Source organism: Ammospiza caudacuta, chromosome 11, assembly GCF_027887145.1.
Source record: "Ammospiza caudacuta isolate bAmmCau1 chromosome 11, bAmmCau1.pri, whole genome shotgun sequence".
Lineage (NCBI taxonomy): Eukaryota > Metazoa > Chordata > Aves > Passeriformes > Passerellidae > Ammospiza > Ammospiza caudacuta.
Window position 1 is genome coordinate 27,330,108 of NC_080603.1, and position 23,839 is coordinate 27,353,946.

General features: G+C 53.3%; 1 protein-coding gene across 15 annotated transcripts in view; it reads right to left on the minus strand.

Annotated features, from left to right (window-relative positions):
- The window catches only part of MBNL1 (muscleblind like splicing regulator 1), a 64,436-nt gene extending 46,931 nt beyond the window's left edge, over window positions 1-17,505 (minus strand). For 8 of the 15 annotated variants that reach the window (XM_058812117.1, XM_058812114.1, XM_058812112.1 and 5 more), the window contains exon 1: window positions 13,134-13,305. The gene's annotated coding sequence lies outside the window, so the exon portion shown is untranslated. Of the gene's footprint in view, window positions 1-6,916; window positions 7,163-8,504; window positions 8,620-12,364; window positions 12,477-12,900; window positions 13,010-13,133; window positions 13,306-16,883; window positions 16,918-17,272 lie in introns of those variants that run through there. The other 7 variants (XM_058812120.1, XM_058812118.1, XM_058812122.1 and 4 more) reach the window with 7 other exon arrangements.
- Between the last annotated feature and the right edge of the window lie 6,334 nt (window positions 17,506-23,839).

A 23,839-nucleotide genomic window follows, 5' to 3' on the forward strand; every position in this document is an offset into this window, starting at 1 on the left:
TTAGACCCTCAGGACAGGGCGCTGCCACTGCCAGCAAGAAGGGCTCTACCACAAAGCTGTGGAACAGCTCTAAGCAGGGTTTTCTCCTGCTCATCAGCTTGGTAACCAATCCATACCAAGCATTGATTTTTCCAAACACTAAGAAGAGTTAGAGCAGCAAATTGATGCATTTTATATGCCAAAGCCAATGCAAGTTAAAGGCCACAGTTCCCAAACAAGACATTTCACTCTCATTACAGAAGCAGTCACCCCTAACAAGAAAGGAAAGAGAGCACGAAGGCAGTGCCCAAAATAAAAACAGATGAAACTGGCTTTTGTGCTCTCATATACTGACAGGAGAAATATCCCTGGGAAGGCTCCCCGAACCGTGTTCTACTCCCAGGTTTGTAAGAAGTTTTCTGTTAGGGTTTGGACAATCACCCACTCAGAGAGAAATCCTGCTCCTGCTGAGGTCAGTGACACACTTGTGACTGCACTAACTAATTCCACCCTTCCTTCTTCAGGCTGCCACCCACAAAAAGAAAAGCATTACTCCAAGGAGCTGATGCCTCGAAGGTAAATCTTCAGAACACAAAAAAATACTAGATGTATATATTGTACGAACAGTTGCTTGAAGAAAAAGTGTTTTGTCATAGTTTGTTGTCTACCTGAAAACAGCCAGAAATGTCAGCTTTAAAAATAGCCTTTGAGCAGAAATAAAGCCTGACGTCAGAGCAGAAGCTCATCTTCAATATCCACTAAATAAAGGAAGATGTTAGCATAGAATTATCCTTTTTTATCTGCATAAATGTTTTCCCATCACTTGAAAATTCTCTTGTGATACTAGCTCAGTCACTAAGGAGTCCCCAGCAAGCTTCACATGCTAGAAGATACACTGTCTGCAAAACCCAGCTGATACATGTGATGTCTCCTTGGGGCTGTCCCTGATAAGGTGGGAACGACTGTAACAAATCCAGAGGGAGAACCATAGGAACAGGACAGGAAAGGGATTGAACTTCTTATTTTTCATTCAATTAAAACTGATTTAGGGGCTGACAGTTTCTAGACCCCACCTAGCAGAGCAGTCAGTACTAAAGATTCTTGTGATCCACAGGTGGGTTTTAAATTTCACCTTTTGAAATCTGGAAGTGTTTGCCACTTGTCTTGGGAATACTGCAGCAGTGGTTTGGCCAAGGCAGAACCTTGCCTTGACTGAATATTGAGCTACAAGGATTGAAAGCAAATTAAAAAGTAATTCTCAGAAGAGACAAAAGAGAGAATAACACCGAGGAGTCATTCCTTAGGAGGGTAACAGAGATGACTTAGTTGTCTCCTGAGCTGGGTCAATGAAAATGATTAAGAAACAGCCTCACAAATCAATGGAAAGGTTACCTGGAAATGTCCAAGAAAGTGAATCTGACACAGAAGAGACTCCTGTTACTTCCCCTTATTGCTATTAAGACATGTGCAGACAGATTAGCAATGCATTTTCCCCTCTCATTACAGTCTTTGACACAAAAATTAGGTAACTCCCTGCACTGAGAATCGCTCCCAAAGAGGCACTGTTTTCACTGTTCCTGTAACTGGGGTTGCTGGACATCCCTGGTTATCTCAATTCACACACATCTCTCAAAGATGTGGAAAGCTGGGCAGGCAGGAAGCCCAGCTCTGAAGAAGAAGATGGCAGGGAAGAATGCTATTTTTATGCTTAGAGAAAGTGGAAGCTGAAAACACCAGTCTCAATGACATGAGAACTGTCAGCAAGAACAGATAATTACACAACGTGAATTCATCCTCATGACAATGACTCTAATGAGATAGGAAATGGAATAAAATCAATATTCTATTTACACTGACAGGGCAGTCTCAAAGCTTGAAATTGCCAAATGGCTGTCTTTTAAATCAAGGAACACAAAATTACTGATTCCTTACAGTATTTTCAAAACACCTCTGCCAAACTCAAAGTTTACCAATAACATATCTCAATATAAAATTTGGAAGAGATACAGCAATTACTCCATGGCACAATTGAGGGATATAATTATAGCACTGTCACAAAATTAAGCTGAAACAATGAGCTAATTAACGTCTTGTCACATAACAGTATAGGACTGGATAAAGGAAAATATTCTTCAGTAAACTGCAGCTGAAGATTGTCTCACACTCCGGGCTGCACCCGCTGCTCCCATAGCACAGCAGGGAAATGGAAGCCGATTCCTTTTACAATTTTGTACTTTTGTGTGTTTCAGGCCAGAATGGGAGGGCAGAGGCAGGAGCAGAGAGCAGCCAGCCCCAGAGCAGGGCTGCCAGGGTTCTGTAGCCTGGGCTGGGTTTCACAGCAGCCTGCGACTGGGAGCTGGTAAAACTGCAAGCACATGTTGGCTTTGAGCTACCAAGTGCCACACCAGATTAGTAAAAAACCTGCCAACACTGCTTCTGTGACGCAGATATTTTGCATGACATACATAGTTTTAGTACTACTACTACTGCTAGTAGTAGTGTTTTAAAGGTTTTTTCTGTACTGTTTTAGCTCTGACAGACTTTCCTGGTGCAACCTCCCACTGACTTCAGTGGCTCCTCCAGCACATCCCAATCAGACATGGTTTTATCTTGAGTCTATTTCACAGTTTCTGAAACTGTTTTAGCAGAACCACCTAACTGTGACATTCCATCTGAATTTAACACACGCAAGAGTACTCGGTTCATGAAAACTTGATAAATAATGAACAAAGAGGCACCATGTTGTACACTACATGCCCCGGCCATGCGCAGAAATCAGGTATTGCCCCAAGATTTCCATCCCTAATCAAACTGTGAGCCAATTCCCACCAGCAGCGCACGGGCACTGACATACAAATCCCACAGCCCAATCCTCTCTTACTTTAGATTACAGTAATGCTATTTTCAAGTCAGAAAGCTACATTGCAAATTCCATAAACCCTCTTACCTTTAAGGAGCAGACAGTTACGGATTAACTGCTCTTGCTGTAATTTTAAAAATATTAAAGTCAAGAAACATGCCTGCTGATTTTTTTAAATAACCTGGAGTATATATTAATCCCTGTTACAAAATTTGAGACTTCAGGGACACACGGGATTCACAGTTTGACAGCATTAGCTGGATGTGTATTCATGAGCAAGAACAGGCACGGGCCAGGCCCTGTCTCTCGACGAGGACGTGGCACACAAGATGTTATTCTGTTCTTGCAGCTTTAAGTCAGGGACACAAAATGGGCAAGGACTACTCTGCCTTTAATCCACTTTTCATCAATTTATGTATTACAAAGCATTTACATATCCATCCCCACCCACCACTGAAGTCACAAATACCGCTTCTGGTAATAAAAACATATTTGCACTGTAATTCCCTTGCCATAACATTCACATAGTGCATTTTAGAAATGGGAAGTTCTGTATTATCCTGGCACAGGGGAATTCCTACCGTAAAAGAAGTGACATTGCCCAAGCAAGTCTAAAAAGAAGTTGTTTATCTTTAAAAATAACAGTAATCTAGTGATTTAAGTTAAAATTCCAAGAAGTAACAAACTGAATTGAAAAAACAAAACCTGCTTTATTAAAGTGGTTTTAATTTTCTTGCTCTAATACTAATTTTAAACATGTTTCTATACAAAGGCTTTTGAGAGGCCATAATAAATCAAGTACGCACCCTTCCAAAAACTACAAGCTATTTATTAATCCGACTCTTGCACATTTTGTTTGATTAACTGCAAATGTACACAAGCCCAGCAAGGCAGGAGAGCAGCAGGATGACCACGGCAGCGGGGTCAGCCCAGGAGCAGCCCCCAGCCCTGGGGCCTCCCCGGGCAGCACAGGGTGCATGAACAGAGCACTGCACCTGTGAAACACACGCTGCAGCTGTGACTCAGGCTCACTAGGAACACAGCATTGCTGACTGCAGTTTTACTGTAATTTTGCTCTCGCCTGTCTTGGCTGCGGGATGCTGTCCTCAAGAACAGCCACATGGCAAACCCCAGGATGAGTCCCACAGCCCAGGCTCAGAGCCAGGAGGCACTTGCAGCAGCAGCAAAGAGGCAGAAACTGTCCCATAGGGACAGGCGATTTCCAGCTGCACGTGCGTGTATGAATTTATATAAAACACAATGATTAGCTTCATCCATAAGAAGACTCTCTACAGAAAAAACAAAACCACATCCATGACTCAGCAAGGGAAGGAATCACTTCCCCCTGACACCAAATTCAGCTGATGCTGATGGTTTCAGCAGAAGTGACCCGGAGGAGCTCTCACTGGTGACAGGTGCAGCATTCACCAACCCCGGCTTCCCACGGGTCTGATGCCTGAACATCTCCAGCACTGCAAGGGAAAACAGACCAACACCTCAGTGCTGCTCAGGTCCCACTTCCCTTCCTCCTGCAGCTGCCACATGGCCCTGGTGCAAAGGGTGGCTTTTCCTTCCCCAGAGACAGCTGGACAAAGCAGTGGGCAAAAGGAGTCCCGAGGGAGCACTGCAGACAGCACCTGATGGATCAGGACATACACATGGTCACTACTAACACTATTAATTAATTAATAGTACCACTTCCTCTGGACAATAAGCTCCTCCCCTTGGCCTCACTAACTCACGGCTGGGCCACTCCTCCTACCTTTGCCCACATCAAAAACTCCAGATTTCAAAGCTCTTGCCCGTTCACATGACAACCACTTTGTTAGGACAATAATTTCGAGTCAGGTGTCTGGATGCGGCTACCACATCCCTGCACACATCAAATTAACTAGCAAGATTAAATCTGAACCTAATTACCAGGAATAGAACAGCCATTCATGTCACGTGCCCCACGCTGGTGTGTGGTCCTGCTCCTGGTGACAATGCCAGCAGCTCTCCTGACCCTGAGGACACCTCAGGAGCACAGTGGGGCACGATTCCATGGGGGACGCCTTGCTGCTCTCTGCTCTCTGCCTATCAGGCACACTCCCAGGCAGGCCCACCACGGATTGCTTCATCTTGCATCTGCCTTGAGGGCAACCGAAAAGGGACGCGAGTCCAGCTCATGAGGAACTCGTTACACCGAGCTCTGCTTGCAGCAGCCCTTAGACCTGGTCACTTCAGCTCAGCCACGGCGAGCTATGGCAATGCAGGGACAGCCACCAATTAAAATTACCTGGGAATGAGGGACAGCAGAGCACTCCAGCTTGGACTGAAGGACTGCTGCCCAAGTGGCAAACCAGCGCCCTGGCTCTGCAGCATGGCCAGGCAGTGCCAGGCACAGCACCCCCGAGGAAGGACCAGAGTCCCACACCCTGAAACCACGGCAGCATCACGGAGAGGCAGCACCGCCACGCTGGGGACACCTGGAGCAGGGAGGCACTGCCAGCTCAGTGCGATGACGACACTGCCCGACTCGGTCACCAACATGAATCGCGGCAAGGACAGTCCTGAAAACACTCCGGCGTCTGCTGTGAGACACGAGACACAGCCGACCGCATTTGCATTCACAGCTGCCTGCTTCTCAGGGAATCTCAGATCCAAAACAGAGCACTTTCTGCGCTTTGATTCATTCTGGCCTTACGTTTAATTTATGTTTATCATCACATCCTTCCAGGATGAGACAAACGTGTACAACTTCTCAGAAAATACAATGAATCTATGTAATTTATTTAATGAGTTACATGAGAATCTAAACCACAGAGAATGGGATTTTTAATTCTCTCTGCCCTGTCACCATCTGAGGTATCAGAGATGACTGTTACACACTAAATATAAAATGTTTTTTCCATACACAGCAAAACTAAACCTGTTTAGGAGACGCTTTCCTTGACTTAATAGAGATCCTTACATATACAATGCTCAGCAGCACAGACACACTTACTGATGTGATCAGTTTTGGATCGTGACCAATCTCACGCAAACTAAACAAATACACACGTCTTCGGATATCAAGCAAAAGCTCCAAATTAGTCACTGGTATTAAAAAGAAGTAATAAAAACTGCATGACTTTTATTTTAGGAAATAAGTGGAAAATATCTTTGAGACACGTTTTTAATCAGTATTTGCTTCAGTGTATTGTTACGCTTGTTCATTTTGAATTATGGCATGTACACAGCTAACAATAACCATGAGAAACAAGGCTCTAAGAGCCCCTGTTCAGAACAGCCTCTCTGCACACAAGCCCAGCCTGCAGAGCTTCCACCACAAAGGGGCTCCTGAGCTGGGCTGGTCCCTGCCACTGCCACTGCCCCTTGGGACTCCTCACACGGAACACTCTCTCCTCTGCTCGGCTTCTCCTCAACGTGTCCCTTTTCCATTAACACAGCAAGCTACCCGAGTTAAACCCAATGAAGGCATTTTGGAAAAACCTCAAAAGATCACTGCTTTCCTTGTATTTTCCTTCCTACCTCTAAAAGCCATTTTAAAACACCAAGAATGAAAGTTTAAATTTCTACTCTTACACAAAAAACAGAAATGGGGATATTGGAAAACAGAAATAGGGATATTTGGAAAACGGCTTCTGAAATAACTTAAGAAAACCTAGCTTTTATAAAAATGGTGATTAAAGGCAGAAGTTGTAGAATGCTCAGAAGTTGTAGAAAACAAACCAAATCCAAAGCAATTTTGTCAGTCATGCAGAAAAATTAGTGAAAGAAGTTCAAGTGCTTATATTTCTGTTCCACCATTAGCTGTATTTAATTATAAGAATTGAACAGAGTTGTGTCTACTTTTCACAACAAAAATCCCATCATTAAAGATTTATTTATTGAATATATTTGCACATAAATACAGGAGCTCAATAAAACGTTGATAAGCAGCAAACAAGATATCTGCCCAGGGACTTCCTTCCCAGCAGCCTGCAGAGCTCCAGCACCACAGCAAGCACCCACACTCCCAAAACAACATTTTAAACTGCTACACATCAAAAAGCTGAAAAATACATAATGACATTATGAGGATCACATACTCACTACCTTTGATTTTTCACTGCTTGAAAGAAGGCTCAAAGTCCACAGGAGTTGTGCCTACGTTTGGAGCATGGAAGGATTCATGACCCAGGTAAAGAGTACCAGACTCCCCTGAAAACCAGAGGCGGGCACATGAAGTCAGGAATGCTGCCCAGGCACTAATAAACTCTTCCAGACACTAGAATCAACATTTTTGTTCGGATTTTATTCCAAGATTGGAAGAGCCACAGAAGAAAAAGGCAGAGTTTATTTCTGCCCAGAAAGCGCTGCCGTGTTTATCAGGAGCTTCCTTCCACGGGAGCCAGAGGCACACCGACACGCCGGCGAGCGCGGCCCCGGGGAGCGGTGAGGAAGAGGAAGGGCGGGTGGCCTGGTAGCACCCGACACCTCCTTTATAGGGCCAGTCCAGGCCCGCTGCTGTGCCTGCAGCTCGGCATGCTGCTCGGAAAGGCTGAGCCAGCCCGGCCGCTCCTGCGCGCTGCCCGGGGAGCAAAGGCTCCCCGCCTCGGGTGCGTGCGACACGGCAAGCTCGGCGCGCTCCCACAGCAGGGCACTCACATCTCAAGGCAACGCTTATCTCCTGAGCGCCGGTACCGTCACTGCAGTGCAGATAGCGCCACTGCAGCGCCACGGCCCCAGCAGCCTCGGAGCACAGCCGGGGCTCCGGCCGGCACTGCGCGCTCACGGCAGCGCCCGCAGCCCGTCCCCGCCGGGCCCGGGGCAGCCCGGCCCGCACAGCCCGGGACAGCCCGGGGCAGACCGGGACAAACCGGGGCAGACCGGGACAGCCCGGCCCGCACAGCCCGGGACAGCCCGGGACAGCCCGGGGCAGACCGGGACAAACCGGGGCAGACCGGGACAGCCCGGCCCGCACAGCCCGGGACAGCCCGGGGCAGACCGGCCCGCACAGCCCGGGACAGCCCGGGACAGACCGGGACAGCCCGGCCCGCACAGCCCGGGACAGCCCGGGACAGCCCGGGGCAGCCCGGGACAGCCCGGCCCGCACAGCCCGGGACAGCCCGGGACAGCCCGGGGCAGACCGGCCCGCACAGCCCGGGACAGCCCGGGACAGCCCGGGACAGACCGGCCCGCACAGCCCGGGACAGCCCGGGGCAGCCCGGGACAGCCCGGCCCGCACTGCCCGCTCACGGCAGCGCCCAGGGCCCTGCGGGGCTGAGCGGGCACCTCTGACTGCTCTCCCTTTTTTAGAAGGCAAAAATTCCAATTAACTTCTCGGGAAGCAGGATTGGGCCGGGAGCCCAAACATGCTCTGGGTTCCCCAGTCCTTACTCACCGCCCGCAGTTGGACTCGCTGGCCGGGACACAGCCGGGCAGCAGGAACGCGCGGGGTGCTGCGGGACGGTCGGCAGCCCGGGCCCAGCCCGGCAGGGCTGTACGTGCTGCAGTAAATAGCAGCCATGTACGGTACAAACGCTGCCCTCGGCCGGCCGGGCCATCCGGAGCGGGAACGCAGATGCCAGCAGCCGCCTCCCGTGCCGGCTCTGCAGGCAGACCTGAACCCACGGCCACCCCAGGCACGACACGCTATTTATAATGCTTTCAACATTTCACTTTTCTCTGCAAATAATACCCGCTCCAAGTTCAAGTCCAAGGCTTATTTTGCCTTGCCAGATGATCTGCGACCGTCTCATGACTTATTACATTGTTATCGCTGCTAAGCTGAGCAAACAGGGCTGCTAAGTCTATTAATCTTCTGAAACACGAAGTCTGAAACTGCAGAAACAAAACATCTCACTACAAGATACATAAAATGTGCTATAGAGAGATAAGGGGGAATTCAGTGCACGCTCTGTTAAGTTTTTTCAGCGCCACAGCAAGCAAGACTGACGCACTTTTGCAAGAGCCGACTCTGGATGTAACACCAACAAGTTACATAAGGGAAAAGAAATTCCTTTTACGAGAGCAGCGTGCCCCAGGGCGGACAGCGAGGTACACTTCCCACAGGAAAACCTGGGCACTCAGCAGGCGCTGGAGCTGCCACCTGCACATTCTCCAGAGGGGCTGATAAAAGGAGCCCAGCCCAGCCAGGCCAACCGCGGCAGGCTGTGCAGGAGCTCTGAAACACGCCCAGCCCTTTGGTGTTTAGAGCAACCTATCTAGTGCTTACTGCTTTTTATTCTGTGGAAATCCACTCCTTTCAGCTATTCATATACACCTTGCGTATTTATGTACCAAAATATTTTTTCTGAGAAAACAAGTATTTGGCCTATTTGCCCAAAGCAAAGAGAGCACACAGGAGTCACACATTTTATCACAGCGCTCAGATCAGGGCAGCTCCAGGAGGGGGTTTGGAAGGACAGACAGACCCAAGCTGAGCTGGCCCATTCCCCAGGCTGGACTAATGCTGGTCGTGCACTTGCCTTATGGGAATTATAATATGGATACACAAAACTCAGGCCCAGTTGCATTTTCCTCAGGCCTGGCTGCCTCAGTTTCCCTGTATAACCTGTATATTCAAACCAAAATGAACTCAAACTGCAGGATTTTGCCCCCTTTTGACAGAAGTGCTGTCACCTTACACACCACTTCTGCTCTTACTAATTTGTACCAACAGCAATTTTACCTTCAAAATTTCAAACTTAATCAAGTTGAACTGTAAGAACTCAAGTCAGATTTTACTGAGGATAGATTATACCTACTGCAAACTTTTTTTTATTCCCAGCTACTTTGAATAAAGATATTTTGGATTAAAATATTCTTCTATAACAATTACATGCACATAATCTGAAACGTGGACTGTTTGACAGGGTAGAAGTTGACACAAAGTGGACATTTAAAAATTTAATTGATCCCTTAGGAAAAGCAATTCTTCTGATAGATAGTGGGACTTCACCCTGAGGTCAGCACACATCAAACCCAGCGCCCAAACCGCCCAATGGGCATAGGAAACCTCATATCTGTCAGCCTGCCCCAGCTCAGGGTGCTGCTGTCGCTCTCCTGCTGCTGCCTCTGAAACTGCTGAACAGACTTCAGAGCATCCTCAGAACAGCAGAGCTTACTGCTGGTCTTGAATGCACAGATCAGGGCGAGCAACATTTGTCTCTGGCTCTTTACTCTGAGCAAGGTACTGACTAGGCCATTGCCCCTGCACAGACTGCTGAAGGGAGAGTGGGCTCCAGCATCCTCACAGGAACCACAGCAAGCCTCCACCCCACCACTCGGTACATTACCTGTATTTGCTCAGCTCAGGATGTACTGAAGCTTCACCACAACCACAACATGGTTTTAACAGTCCCTTCTCTTTCCTTGTTAATTGCTGAGAACTCTCTTTGACACTAATGGAATTGCAATTGCAAATATTCACAGCAGAGCAGATATGTCCAAATGTCACTGAGGACAGCACTCAAACATATTTACATGTTTATTCTTTTGGTAAATAACTATGGGGTAGGAGGAAAGAAACATTGTTTACTTTGCTGCATAACTTGGGAAACTAAGTTTACAGTATATAATTGTTAATAAAATTAAATTTAAAAATAATAAGCATAGGCAACTGCTCTAATCCCTAAGGCACACAAACAGTGGAGACCACAAGTCATGCAAGGGAAAGGAGAGTCCCTGTGTAGGGCTGAGCACAGCAGGACACACTGAAGTGTAGGAATTCCCAGGGAAGCAATTGAACTCTGCCAGATCCTCCCTCTCCCTTCCCTCCGGACAGGAGTAGTAGCAGGAATTTGCTGATAAACTCATAGTTGCAAAAATCATTCTTGGCATGAACATAAATCACAAGGAATAGGAACAGAATTTTTCCTGCAGTTTTACCTTAAGCAGCTGGCCTTAGCTAACATGCTGTTTACAGCATTCCCATCGAAAATATGCCTAAGGAAAACACCCATTAAGCCTTTGAAAGTAACGGAGTTACCACAAGGCCTTTTACAACCCAACACGCATGACTTCCTCAGTGTCAGAAAATGATGTCTGCAGATTATTATCCACCAGCTCCTGAGCAGGAATCAGCCACTATTTAGGAATCAAGAGGTGCTGAGGCTCATCCCCCTAATTACAGGCATCTCTGTGTCAAAACCACCTCCCCATTGACGCTGAAGCAGCAGAATAAAACAAGTACTTGAAGGAAATGAAAATAGAGAGGGAAGCCTATGATTTAATCTGAGCTGACCATCAGATCTTCATCTACACCACACGTGTAAGAACCATCCTGTGGCCACAGAAACCCCCCTGGACAGCGAGGTGAAGCCATGCGGCTTTGACCGCCTGTCTGCTCTGGGCAGCCAAACCCTGGCCCTGCAGGGCAGCAGCCTCCCACGGCCAGGGCGGGCTCCAGTGTTTGCTGGCACCCGTGTCCATCTCCTGGGCATCACCCTTGTGCTGCAGGCTTCCAGCACAGGCGGCTCGAGGACAGTCAGAGCAGCACCCGATGCAGGGATGGAGCCGCACATGGCTGGGACATCACACCAAGGCCACGGAATGGGGCATTCACCTGCCCTCCAGAGACCCCTCAGAGGACAGGCTGCAGGAGTGCATTACAGATCCTCCTACCCAGGGGGAACCAGGCTGGAGGCAGCTGTGGGATACACCCCAACTGGCTATTGCCCATGCCTGCTTTCAGCCCAGAGCAGAGAGACGCCCAACACCTCTGGTTCCTGCAGTGGCGCAGCCCAACCTTCCACTTGCAGCAGTCCTGTCACCATTGCAGTGAGCACGGGGTTACCAAGCCTTTCATTTCCTCTTTTATCTACTTTAAATTATCATAATACTGCTCTGTGCCAGTGGGCCTGCCCAGGGTCAGCGTCACATGCAGCCAGCCCGAGGGAAGCCTGCAACCTCTCCTCAGCGCTCACCCCAAACCTCCCCTGCAGCAACAAGTGCCATCGCTTAATTATTCATTATGCAAATAATTTTCTTGTCACTTTGGAATATGTTGTCGTTTCATTAGAACCCCTTCTCCGTAGTGCCAAAAAAAATACAACCCAGTTAAGTTATTCACCATCACTATTCATTACTTCCATCCCTCTTTCCCATAACATCTCTTCCGTGAACCTGCTCTCCTGCACTTCATTACCTCTGTCACCCGTGTCCTGCCTCTCCCTTTCCCTGGGGCATAAACTCCTCACCTCAAAAAAATCACCAAAAGAAATTATTTCTTTCTAAGCCAGACAATCACATATTTTTCCAAGACAACCATTTTACACAAACATCCCTGCATTTTCCTCTTCCGCTATACCAACGTCTTAACAAACTGACTTGTTTGCACCTGCAAACCAAAGTTCGGAATTCAAGAACTTTCTCCAAAAATGAAACAAAAAGCTCTCTTTCCGTCACGCTACCGCGGCAGCCGCCGGGGCCAGGCCGTGCGGTGAGTGCGCACGGGGCGCTGCCGCCCGCCCCGCCGTGTGCTGCCGCCCGCCCCGCCGTGTGCTGATCCCGCACCGCCGTGTGCTGATCCCGCACCGCCGTGTGCTGATCCCGCACCTCCGTGTGCTGATCCCGCACCGCCGTGTGCTGCTCCCGCACCGCCGTGTGCTGCTCCCGCCCCGCCGTGTGCTGCTCCCGCACCGCCGTGTGCTGCTCCCGCCCCGCCGTGTGCTGCTCCCGCACCGCCGTGTGCGCCTCCTGCCCCGCCGAGCTCCCGCCGGCCTCAGACACCGCACCGCGGCACCGGCCCCGCGGCACCCACCGCCCGCCGGGCAGCCCCGACCCACGGCCGAGCCCCGGCCCGGCGCTGCGGAACCGCTGTTCGCCCCGCGGCCGGGCGGGTCGGGCTCCGAGCTCCGGGCGGGGACCCGCGTGGGGAGCCCCGCAGCGGGCGCTGCCGCAGGGACGCGCGGGCAGCGGGGCCGCGCCCCGGCCGCGCTCCGGCCCCTGGCGGAGGCCGGTCGCTGTCCCCGGCCCGCCGAGCGCAGCGACGCTCCCCCGCTCCCCGCGGAGCCCCCGTTGCCGCGGAGCCGCCCCGCAGGGCCGCCGCCCGCCTCCCCCCGCCGCGGGCCCGGCCTCGCCGCCGCACTCACCCGGGCCTGCCGGCGGGGCCCTGCCGGCGCGGCCCGCTCGGCTCAGCGGCTCATGCTGACGGTGCCGCCGGCGCGGCGGGCGGAGGCAGCGGCGGCCCGGGCTCCCCGCGCCAGCCCCGGGCCCGCTTCCGCCGCCGCCCCCGCCCCGCCCGGAAGCGCCGCCCGGCCCCGGGCCCGCCGGCAGCCCCGGGCCCGCGGGGCGCCCGGCCCGGCCCCGGCCCGGCCGCGCTCACCTAATCCCGGTGCGGCCTCCGCGCTCCGGGCGCCGCGGGAGCGAGGGGAAGGCGCGGAGCGGGGCGGCGGCGCGGCGGGCTGCCCTCCCCCGGGGCCGCCCTCCCTCATCCTCCCCGCGGCGGAGCGGCCGGCGCCTCATGAGTCACCGAGCCCGGGCCCGCACACGTGCCCGGCCCCGCCGCCTCCGGCCGGGGGAGGCACGGCAGGGGCGGCCTGGGGGCGGGCGGCGCTGCCCGGGCCCGGCCGTGTCCGCAGAGCGCCCAGCGCGATGGCTCCGGACCCCCCCAACGCCGTTCCTGAGGACGCGATCCTCTAAGGAATTGCTTCCCAAGGCAGGCAGAGGGACCCTGCTTTCCTCCCGGCTCCCGCTCCTCCTTCATCTCAGCGGGAGCAGCCGATGCAGAGCGGCGTTGTGCCGGCTGCTGCGGGGGCTGGCGGGGCTCGCCCGGCACCCACCATAGCAGCTCCCCGCTCCCGGCCCTCCGCAGCAGCAGCAGCAGCGGCAGCACAGCCCACCGCCCGGCCAACAGGTCCGCTGTGCCCCGGCACCGGGCACGTGTCGGTGCTGCCGTGCGGGTGACACCGGCCGCAGGGTGCAGAAAAGGACACCCAGTAGTCTGGATGAGCCAGAGGGGTATCCGTGTGTCCCCTGCCAGGACACGCACACAGGGCCATGTGCAAAGGGCTCGTCGAACCCCCGTGGTGCTAGCCACACTTTAGGAATGACAAACAAACTGAAAAGAGACAAGGAAAGAGACGAGGAAAGAGACAAGGAAAGTGACAAAGAGTTTCTCTCCAGTGTCACATATGTTAAAAATCTTTTAACACAGACACATGAGCAGAGGGTTATGTTTTGTGAGATGAAGTAATGACAAATAATTCCTTACTTTACTTTGGGAGACAGATTTTGTTACCTGGTCTCAAGATCTAACTCCAGCTGCTTCCTTCATCAGGCTTTTTGTTCTATTTGGCAGCCTGGAGGGGATACAATTAACTTTGCTTTTCTTGTGCTCTAATCACCCCTGCAACGGAGCAGGCAGCACTTTGGAAACAGGATGGGTTTAGTGAGCATCCCTCCTCAGAGCCGCCCAGCCTGGGGAGCATCCAGGTGTGCCACATGCCCGAGGGAGTGCCGGCACCTCACTGGCTGGGAGAGCTTTCTGATACCTGCTGGCTGGCTCTGGTGGCTTTGTGCTAGAAACGGGAGACTGAAAGGACAAAGCATTCAATTTTCTCTCAGAAAAATGTTGTGTTCTTACACTTGCATTTCAATGAAGTTTAATCCAGATCAGAACAAAATCCATGACAACTGATATGCCATGGTATTTAATATTTACCTGCCTCACTGTGGGGCAGTGCAGTGTCCCTGGCTGCACGGCCCCGATGGGCCCTGGGAGTGAACATTGTACTGGGCCATTTGTGCTCTTCCTGTTCCCGTTCAAGCACAAAGAGCTCCCTGGGCCATTTCCTCCCTGAGAACCGACATCACCGCTCTGGGCGTTTTCAAAGCACTTGTTCTGCTCACAAAGTTTTTGTACAAACTCCTCCTTGCCCAAATTCTTTCTAAATAATGGCATGAGACAGTGTCTTGGTGCTGGGAGACTGGAGCTGTATCCTGGGCACAGTGGGGGCATTTCTCACTGTATCCTGAAAAGTGAATGCATTCCATTCACGTCGGTTTATGCAGGTCACAGGGGATCAAACCCTAGGGCATGGATGTCAGGCACAAGCTCTCTCATAACACAATGTCCAGGCAGGGCAGGGTCAAGAGAAAACTGAGAGGAAATTTCAGATCCAGGGGTCTCCCACAACAATCACCACCTGCGATTCCAACAGACTAATTGTCTTACAGCAAAGATAAAGAAATATGTCATTGCACACTCAGCATTGTGTGCTGCTCAGCCCAGAGGACAAAGAGAAACACTGTGTGCTAAGGAAGTTTTTTGAGGGCTACTTTGTGTTCTAGAGTCCCTTTTTGCTAACTCAAGTGGAGCAAGAAAGAGGAGCTCTCCCGGCTGAGTCGTGCAGCTCTGGTGCTGTTGAGGTGAGAAGCTGACCTTTGAAATTGGTGCCTGCCCTTCCCTCTGAGCCTGGCAGGCAGCAGGGCCAGTGGTCACCCGGACGTGGCACAGGACCAGTGTGTCCCAGAGCCTGACACCAGGGTGCCTGTGGGCATCCTCGTCACAGCTGCACCTCGAGCAGAACAAACACACCTCCTCACTGCAGGGCTCCCACCCGTCGGGAGCACAGGGGCTCTGTACCTGGCCTTACACACCGACAGAAACCACCTGAGCTCCAAGCGTGTCCTGTGTCATCATTTTATCTCACCAAATAGCTGCAACACAGCAGTCACTAAGTCAACCTACACTCTGATCTTCCTTCCCTCCTTGAGCCTTTATTAAAGGCAGCCACACGAGTTGATTCAAACCCGGACTGAACACGACTGCAGCCCTGCAGAAGCCGTTTGCTTCCTGATGCCCTTATTTGTGCAACACGGGCGAAGCTCAAGTTCCCCAAAAAGGTCTGACACGAGCTGCAGTGCTGCTGCCGCAGAAGGCCCTGCAGCCTCCCTGCTCTTCCGGAGCCGCTCCCGCCGCTCTGCACGGCACACGCTTCCCGCCAGGCCACCGCACACTGGTTTCTTTTAATGAGCTCATCTGCATCTGCATTTCTGTAAATATAGCACACACAGTTACGACTTGGCCCTTACACTCTTTTGTCCTTTTGTTTCAAAGCCTCCCACAACTACCGTGTGATATTATTTTTGTTGAAAGCAATAAGATACTTATAATCTCTCCTAGTCTACAAGCGCACAAATGAGAAAAATCCACAGTGCAATTCCTAGCAAATAATTGTGATACCCATTATAGGCTTTGCACTTTGTACAAAGGCAATGTCTTTCCTTCTCTGCAGCAGCTCATGCTGGAGCCCCTCCAGCAGCACCCGTTCACCCCCCAGCCCCATGGGAGCAGTGTGGGTGCTCAGCCCCATGGCTGCTGCGTGTGATCCAACGTGGTGTTTAGTCACAGAAAACTGGCGGGACGTTCACCAGCAGCAGTGGATTTCACGGTAGGAAGCCGAGGGTCGCTCTCAGAGGATTAATGTCATTTCAGCCTCCCATGTGCTTAACCAACAGCCCTCCAGAGTGCCAGAGCGGGGCTGAGGAGCTCCGGGGATGGACACCCACACCCATGCGGAGGGCCAGCACTCACCCCGCTGGGAAATGCACCCAAAGCGGAGCACAGCCATGGCGGGGTGCCTCACCAGCCCTGTGTCCCCTCTACTGCCAGAACTCAACAGATGTTAGACCAGCTCACAGGGCTCCTGTAAGCATGTGAGAACCTCTCTCAACTTTTCCAGCGCAGTAAGCACCACAGATGATGAATGGATAAAACCGTAGCAAAAGCAGAAGACAGAGAAGATGCGCATGCCGGCGCCATGGCAGTGCTTGTTCCACGTGTCCCTGGGAGCAGGCTGCTGCTCACTCAGGGTGCAGCTCCTCCACACCACAGGGGTCCTAGTGGACCCCCAGCACACACCACAGAGGGTCTATGGTGGGTCTGACTGCAACTTTTAATGCTCTTCAGAACCACAGAGTTTTTTTACTCATGCCTTGCATAAAAGCATTTACTGTTCATTTCTCTAATAAATTATTCAAGTCTTCACTAACTCAAGATAGCGGGGCGCACATGCAAAAGCAGCACAATGAAAGACTACAACGAAACCGTCCAGCTTTGCAATCAACTCACTGTCCGTCCGTCCCGGCGGCCGCAGTGTCCTGCTGCTCTGGGCACGCTGGTGAGCCCCGCTCCAGGGCAGCGGCTCGGTGCCACCTGGGCTGGCGCTCGGTGCTGCTGGGGCACAGCAGCGCAGCTGGCATGACCACTGCCCCCGGGGCAGCAGCTCGGTGCCACCTGGGCTGGTTCTGCTTGGTGCTGAAGCTCAGCAGAGTGGCTGGCACAGCCACCGCCCCCGGGGCAGCAGCTCGGTGCCACCTGGGCTGGTGCTGCTTGGTGCTGCTGGGGCACAGCAGCGCGGCTGGCACAGCCACCGCCCCCGGGGCCAATGACAGCCAGCAGCTCTCTGCAGTGGTGGCCTGGCCTGGGGAAGCGGTGACAGGCCGGAGAATGACACTTACCAAACCTGGGGAGCCAAGGAGTGAAGTGAGCCCTTCCTGCAGCGCTGGCCACGGGCTGGGCTTTGCACATGTATTTTCTTAAGGAAGCAAAAGTTCCTTTCTGCTGGTAGAGAAGGCCACGGCAGAGGAAGTGCTTTGCATGGCGCTGCAGCCCCGCTCGCTGACGGAGCTCACTCGCACCGGGGACACGGACGCGCGCTTGCAGCCTCGCTGTGCCCCGTTAATCTGCCCGCTGGCAGCTGACACGGGCCATGGGCCGCGCTCCCTGGAAATGGGGCAATGGCTGGGGCGTGCCCGGGACTCCTTCCTGCTGCAAGCCGCAGATAACGGCTGCCTGGCCTCGCAGCCAGGGGCTGTCGGGCCCATTTTTGCTCTTTCTGCTGGGGTTACCACCAGCTTCAGGCTTCCAAGGGCAGCCGCCCTTCCACCCAAAGCTCTGCTGCGCTCAGGGCCAGCTGGAAATGTCCCTCGCTAATACCAGGGGGAAACACCATGGTGCCCCACGTTCACTGGCCATGCCAGCTCTGGTACACCGTGCAGCGGCTCCCGCCCGGCATGTCCACGGTGGGCATGGCCCAGGACAAGGGGTGTGCGGCAGTGCTGCAGGGGAAGGGCCGTGCGGCTCGGCTGTGCCAGCTGTGCCCCGCAGCCGGAGCAGGGGGCTCGTACCCACAGCCCCCGTGCCAGCAGCAGAGCGGCCTCTCCGGAGCCGGGCCCTGCAGTGCCCGAGCTCAGACCGTGCTGCAGGTGCAGCTGGAGGTGCAGCGCGCGGCTGAGCAGTCCCCAGGCGCTGCTGAGGGAGCCTGCAGCCAGCACGGCCACGCACAGGATTTCCTGTCATTTCTTTCCGCTCCTGCCCCGGTGTCCCCCTCTGCTCCTGCCCTGCAGAGCGCTGCTCGATTCACCATCCCACCCTACGGGGGACTGCAGGAGTGGAAGGAACAGCTCTCCACGAGTCCCTGAGCCTGCTCGTGGCATGTACCAGCCACCAACAGCCTGGCACGGCCCAGCTTGGCCCCAGCACTGGCAGCAGAGTGGGGGGAACAGGTCTCTGTGTCTGCACAGCTTCCTCACTGAGGCTGCCCCAAGAACTGCCCTGTGTGACAAAGACAGTCCTGAGTCCTGATTTCAATCACTAATAAATAATAAAATCAATTACAATAGTCACCTGAGAAACATCCATTCCTATTACAGAATTTTGTGTTTTGTCAGGGATAGGGATGCTCTGCATCAGGGGTCTCTTCCCATCCTGAAGCCTTTTCCAAGCAGAGCACAGGCACCCTGGTCCCTTCTCTGGGATTCCCAGAGATTCTCTAGCTTGGTCAGAGTAAAACCCCCAATAAGGGTGAAAGGTACCCAGAAATCTCACCCAGGGAGATACAACAGATAAAATTTCCCATGGGTGTCAGCTCTCTGTGCAGAAACCCAACATCCTCAAGGCCTCCATCAGAAAAGAGGCCTTCATGGAGAGGGGCCCATGTCTATCTGAAAATCTTGGGTGAAATGACAGATTTCTCCTTTCTCCTGATGCAGCTGTGGCACTGCCAGGCACAGTGAGCTGCAAACAGCAGACAGCCCCATTTAATGGGGTAATGACACGATTAGCCGGGCTGCAAAGAGAGCAGGGCCCACCCGCCTTCCCCGCGGTGCCCGACGTGCCGCAGGGGGAGTCTCCGTGCTCTGCTGCACGGGTAAAACTGCTCACTGAATGCTCCTCACAGACACACTCGTTGGCACGTTATTACTCAGGCCATGGTGTGCTCTGTGGCGATGGTTCTGAATTGAGATAAAATGTGTCATCAGCCCCAGATGTACAGGGTGAGCACTGGTGGTGGCACAGATTACAACGCTGCCCAGCTTTTTTCCTTTTTTTGTTATTATTCTTAAAGAGTCCAAAGCCTCAAGTTTTTCTTAGGCTGCAATTATTAAAATAATGAGTTCCTTCAGAAAGGCAGCAAGGCCAGCCCGTGTCATGGTGCTGCTGAAGGGGTTTCTGTTCCCAGCGTTTCAGGAGCTTTAATTCTTTCTCATTAAAGCTGACAGTGTCTGACCAATTGCCCCACTCTGTCCGTCTTATTATTTTTCCAAATTTTGTTCACATCTTTGTTTTGAAAAATAACGATTGTTAAAGTTTTCAGGGGCAGGAGCATTTTGTTTTGTTTGCAAAGGATAAGAAGTCTCTGGTTAATCTGTAAGAGATTATCTGAATCAGAGGAAGTGTGGGAAACATATGGACAATCTCATCTCTCCCTCATTAGGAGATAAAGTGTCCATGCTCCTCATTTCCATCCCAGCATTGGAGATAACAGCTTTGCCTTCCTGCTGGATATCGTGTCAAACAGATCCAGATTGGAAACAAAGGTCTCTCCCCTGATACGGGAACCAGGAGCAGGATCCTCATGTTTTTATATTAAACCCCTGTGTGAAATAATAATAAACTGACCCTTTTGTACCTTCTTGTGTAGTTTAGGCAGCTTTTGTATTTTCCGTGAGGAATTGTGTCACCAAGGCAGACCTGCCCTGGGCACGCCGGCCTGGCTGGCACTGGGCAGGAGTGGGAGCATCTCAGCATCCCTGAGCTCCATCCCAGGGAGGAGTGCTGGAGTCCAGCATAAAGGAGGAGGAGGTTGGCTCAAAAATAAAAAAAAACATGTAAGTCCCAAAAGTGAAATTCATATGTAAATGCAAACTGCACCAGGTGAAACAACAGACACTTATTTGCTGCTTTGTTGGGCATTTTTCCCTTTCAAAAGGTAGATCCCAAACAAGTGATGCTACTAAAGACATTCCCGCTGTATTCTTTACCTTTTTCTTTTTTTTTTTTTTTTTTTTTTACTAAATGTATCTAGGTATAAAATAAAATATAGTTTTAAGAAGTTTGCAGATTTTCAGGCCTAGGATTTTTGAATTTTCTTTTTCAATCCTACTTGTTATCATCCCAGTGCCTGGCCTAGCGCCAGTGGAACTCCCCCCTTCCCTGCCTTCCACAGCCTCCCCGGGCTTCCAGAGCCATGGCACATTCCTGCCCGCAGCGAGGCAGCCAAATCAAATATCAGCTCCTGGGAATGTTGCTGGTTTCCCTCACATGCCCTGGGTGAGGCTCTGGGGCTGGCCGTGCACAGTGCCCGTGGTGCTGCGGCACGTTGGGGCACTGCCCAGAGCGGGTGCAGGTGGGGCTGCACCAACTGCACACCTCCTGCACCTCCTGCCACCTCAGCACACCTCAGCACACCTCCTGCACACCTCCTGCCACCTCCTGCCACCTCCTGCACCTCCTGTGCCTCCTGCCACCTCCTGTGCCTCCTGCCACCTCCTGTGCCTCCTGCCACCTCCTGCGCACCTTCTGCCACCTCAGCACACCTCCTGCACCTCCTGCGCACCTCCTGCGCCTCCTGCACCTCCTGCCACCTCAGCACACCTCCTGCACCTCCTGCGCACCTCCTGCGCCTCCTGCGCACCTCCTGCCACCTCAGCACACCTCCTGCACCTCCTGCGCACCTCCTGCCACCTCCTGCGCACCTCCTGCACCTCCTGCACACCTCCTGTACCTCCTGCACACCTCCTGCACCTCCTGCACACCTCCTGCACCTCCTGCACCTCCTGCACCTCCTGCGCACCTCCTGCACCTCCTGCACCTCCTGCGCACCTCCTGCCACCTCCTGCACCTCCTGCACCTCCTGCACCTCCTGCACACCTCCTGCACCTCCTGCCACCTCCTGCACCTCCTGCCACCTCAGCACACCTCCTGCACCTCCTGTGAACCTCCTGCACACCCTCCTGCACCTCCTGCACACCTCCTGCGCCTCCTGTGCCTCCTGCACCTCAGCACACCTCCTGCACCTCCTGCGCACCTCCTGCGCCTCCTGTACACCTCCTGCACCTCCTGTGCCTCCTGTGCCTCCTGCCACGTCCTGCACCTCAGCACACCTCCTGCACCTCCTGTGCCTCCTGCCACCTCCTGCACACCTCCTGCCACCTCAGCACACAGCTGGCATCTCCAAACCAGTGCACAGCCAGGATTTGGGCACTTTGATCCCATCTCCAAACTGCCATCTCAGATCTGAGCTGCCCAGCTGTGGGGGGCACTGCCTGTCCCCTAAATGACAGAGGCATCAACAGCTCACAGCCACATTTAGAAACAAAGAAATTCTTCAGGGAAAAACCACAGCCAACTACCTACTAGTTACTCTCAATATTTAACCCAAAGCACGGCTGCTGCTGGGCAGGAAACGCTGCTCTGGTGAAAGCTGTGGAGTTTTACCAAAGTATCCCTTTTGCTTCCATACCACTTGTGCATCTGTGACCCAAAACAGCCACGTTTAAAAGTGTTCTGCTGTCAAACTGCCAAGGGGCACAAGTGGAAGCACAAGGTGAGTCTGCCTTCACACAGAACACAGTAATTCCAGCCATGGAGATGTTTCCAAAGGACAGCAATAATGCACAGCCTTTTGTACAGCCCCACTCTGTATAACCCAGCCATGCTCCAGCATGGGCACAGACCAGCAGGCAGTGACAGGGAGCAAGTCCCCTCTGCCAAAGGAGAACATGAAAATTACATTTCAAAGTCTGGTTTAATTTCTGTGTGGCCATGGAGGGTTGTTGCTACTTGGCCTATGCCCACACTGAAATATTACATATAAGGAGAGAGGCAGATGTGACTTAGTGACCCATGCATTTTTAGCCAAATAACAAGCATGTGATATTGTCCCATGTTTTAGCAAGCCCCAGCAGTGCCCAGCCCCAGCCTGGCACCGTTTGACAGCACCCTGTGTGTACTTGCACGGCGGTGTGAGCGCCACAGCCCTTCACCGGCTCCGGCAATGCCGAATCCGCGCCGCTCCCCTCTCCGAACGCCGGGCTCGGGCGCAGGAGGGAAGCGGCGTTCCTGCCCTGCCAGGGCCCGGCCGGGGGCAGTGCCGGGGCCGAGCCCCGCCGGGCAGCGGGCACGGCACGGAGGCACAGCCGAGCGAAGCACGGCCGCGGCCCGGCGGCACCTGGCGGGGAGGGAGGGACGCGGTGTGTGCCGCCAGGCTGCCCGCAGACAGCCGGGGCCGGGCACGCCCTGCCCGGAGCGCCGCGGGGCCGGGGCCGGGGCCCAGCGTGTGCCCGCCGTGCCCGCCGTGCCCGCCGTGCCGGGAGCTCCGCGCCGGGGCTCGGCACCAGCACTCACACCGAGCCGGCGCCGGCCGGCGGGGTCCGGCTGGGAGCGGCCGCAGGACCCGCCTTGGCCCGGCTCGGGCACAGCCTGGCCGGAGCGGAGCCGCACACCCCAGCCCTGAGGGCTGCCCTGAACCCGGCTCGGGCACAGCCTGGCCGGGAGCGCATCGCAGCCCTGGCGGCTCCCCCGGGCACAGGGCAGCTCGGGCACAGCCTGGCCGGAGCCGAGCCGCACACCCCAGCCCTGGCGGCTGCCCTGAACCCGGCTCGGGCACAGCCTGGCCGGAGCGGAGCCGCACACCCCAGCCCTGGCGGCTGCCCTAACCCGGCCCGGGCACGGCTCCGCTCGGCTCGGCTCGGCTCGGGGGATGCTGGCCACAGAGAGGATGCTCAGCTGTGTGGGACAGCCAAGACTCTCCATGTCCCTGCCTGGGTGAAGGCATTGCCTTTTTGGCACATTTTGAAGGGATGCCTAAAGGCTTCCTCCAGCCTTGCAAACACTCCAATCAATCTATCTTTCTGTCTCTTCAGGAAACCACAGTCCCCAGTTTCTTGAGAAGACACTGCTAATTCACATGGGTCTAGTTGAGACCTACTTTCAGACACATCCTCTGCTATCAGACACCCTCCAAACAAGCATTTTATTGCACATTTTCCCAGCCTGAGGAATTAACCAACCAGATAAAGACGTTACTACCGTGGAGCAACTTCTCTGGCTGACAGCCCTCATCTGGATGCACCAGCCCCATCTTGTCAGACCCAAGGCAAAATAATCTGAATAAAAATATAAGAAGGTGACAAGAGTGTTGGTTCTGCCTTGCTCTCATCAAGGCCGAGTCAAAGAAGACAGTTTCAGGGTTTTCTTCTGAAATCACACATTGCTCAAGAACTGCCAACAGGATGATGGAACCCCAGTGAAGCAGAGCAGGGTGACCAGCACAGCCCCAGAGAGGACAGACAGAATGCACCTCACACTTCTCTCTGACACAAACCAGGAGCTGCCCTGAGCCGCTGTTCTATGGCACAGCTGTTCACAGAGCACCCATCCCCTTGGGCAGTGTCCGGGCTCCTGGCCCTGTTCCAGCCCCTCCACAGCCTGCCATGCCACGGACAGAAAACCTGAGCAGTGCCCAGTACAGAGCAATTGGTGCACTGGGCATACTGGGATGCAGGGTGACACCACCAGGGCCGGGGTTAATGATCAGCTCATTCTGTAAACACCAGCTGCTTTCTCTAACTCAGTATTTGGAGATGCACTCTTTCTAATTAAGTAGTGACTATAGTTACGTGTCGTAAAAATCAGATTGCAAATAATTAATCATTAGGTCAGGTTTTAATTGGGTTATTTTTAGTGAAAAGGCATCCTTTGTCTCTTGTGGTTTTGAAAAGTATATAAAGAAAAATATGAAA